The sequence below is a fragment of the Haematobia irritans genome, chromosome 3 (genome assembly GCF_050003625.1).
Source record: "Haematobia irritans isolate KBUSLIRL chromosome 3, ASM5000362v1, whole genome shotgun sequence".
NCBI classification, from domain to species: domain Eukaryota; kingdom Metazoa; phylum Arthropoda; class Insecta; order Diptera; family Muscidae; genus Haematobia; species Haematobia irritans.
This window is the reverse complement of record NC_134399.1, coordinates 152,011,480-152,013,304: the sequence shown is the minus strand read 5'-3', so window position 1 is coordinate 152,013,304 and position 1,825 is coordinate 152,011,480. Positions and strand designations below refer to the sequence as shown.

The 1,825-nt window shown below is 29.8% G+C and overlaps 2 long non-coding RNA genes across 2 annotated transcripts; both read right to left on the bottom strand.

The window, feature by feature from the left end:
• On the bottom strand, positions 1 to 908 carry LOC142229820 (uncharacterized). Its single transcript, XR_012720502.1, has 3 exons — positions 765 to 908; positions 595 to 700; positions 1 to 529 (listed from the first exon to the last, which is right to left on the bottom strand). It is a non-coding gene; the product is annotated as an uncharacterized LOC142229820 (long non-coding RNA).
• A 321-nt stretch (positions 909 to 1,229) lies between these two features.
• Positions 1,230 to 1,613, bottom strand: LOC142229819 (uncharacterized). Its single transcript, XR_012720501.1, has 2 exons — positions 1,500 to 1,613; positions 1,230 to 1,443 (listed from the first exon to the last, which is right to left on the bottom strand). It is a non-coding gene; the product is annotated as an uncharacterized LOC142229819 (long non-coding RNA).
• Positions 1,614 to 1,825: the final 212 nt, after the last annotated feature.

Here is a 1,825-nt window from a genome sequence, read left to right as displayed (position 1 = left end):
TTCTATGAATTTTGTATAATTTATTCATTTTCATCAAAATAAAATATATAATAATACACTACAATACCAATTGATAAATAATAATCTTATTAAACATATCAACAAATAAGAACAAAAAAAAAAAAAACAAACAACAAAACTTTAAATATCTTAAACATTATTAGTAAACACTTTTGCATTGATAATTCGATTTCCTTCCTTTTGGTGTCATAAAACAGCATTAAAATTTATTAACATGCGGGCAATTTGAAATTAGGAACGTACTGGACCGCGTGTTAGAATGATTTCCAGCCGAAGGAATTCACAAAATATCCATTTTAAACTGTTAATAGCATATGAATTAAACTGACGATGTGATCCACATTTTCATCCAGAAGTTGTTGATTTCAACAATTTGTTGTTTTAAACAATTTTAATTGGTTGCACTTGTAATGTTTCTGGAAACTTTTTCTTGTCGATAAGCCACGCATTTTTCATTGGTCAGCTTCTTAATGTTTGCAAGAATGTAGCATCCAAAGATTTTAGTTTTCTGCAAAGAGATTTAAATTTAGTGACTTCTCTAAAGTGTTGATTTAATTTTTCATATTGACGTACCAATTATTATAAACTTTTTGAAGCAGTTCCAGTTAATTGTCCACCATTTTTTCATCTGCCAGCTTTTTAATGTTTTCAAAAACGTAGAATCCATAATTTTAGTTTTCTGCAAAGAGATATACATTTAGTGAATTCCTTAAAGTTTTATTTCATTTATTATTTTCACTTACCTATTTTTATAAACTATTTGGTTATTTGGCTAAAATTTTCCATTTTTTTTTATTTCTTGCAATTTACCACGAACTTCGTTGCACAAATAAGTATTGAAAACCACATGGTTTTTTCGTTGCATTTTAGGGTAGTGTTTTGTCAAAGTTTTCTCATATTATCTTCAACACCTTTTCAAAGATTTCGTCAACATTTTGGCAAATTGGAAGTACCCTGCCAACATTTTTGGAATTTGACGACACTTCTGAGAATCTCCACCACGTCGAAAACAATCGTATACGATATCAAAAACTCGTCGGAAAAGCGCCGTCACTATTGAGAAGTTGTACCACGCAAAAGTTACTACAAAAAGGTTTCGCATGAGTGCAATTATTAGGTGCCTTTATAGATCAATTTAGAACGACGCCAATAAGGGACCCTCCAAACAATCAGAAAAAGTGCATTTTAAGATAGTTTTAAAAGAATCATTGTGGTCGAGTAAAACACGTTTGTTTAGATATTTATTAATTTGTGTAAACATTTACAAATTCTTAAAAATATAACATTTATACCACTATCACATTACATTTTAAATAATTTTTGGCATTAATGATGATGTTGAGTTACAAGTAGCGAGTTACATGTTGCAGCGTCTATCAACTAGTGTTTTTATTTGATGGAAGCAGCATGTCTGTAAAATATCTGAAAAACAATCACTTTATTCCATTTGGAAAATCAAAAATTGTTCACCAATATACCTTTCGCAATTTTAAGCGTATAATCTATGTTTTCAGAACTTTATTTTCGTTTTTATTTAATTAAAATATAACAAGCTGGTTGCGCTTGGCGTTTCACAAAAAATAAAATCGTAGCAGGGATGGCAAAATACTTTCATGTACTTTTTGATGTACCTTTTCATGATGGTTGAAGTGACATTTACGAGTCTGTGGTAACGATGAGGATGAAATGGAACTTTGAAATGCTGGCAGGGTAATTCGCAAACAATTTGAAGATGTATTGAAGATGAGCTATTTCAAGTCAAGTTGAATTTATGTTGAAAATTATATTTACCCTCAAACTGAAA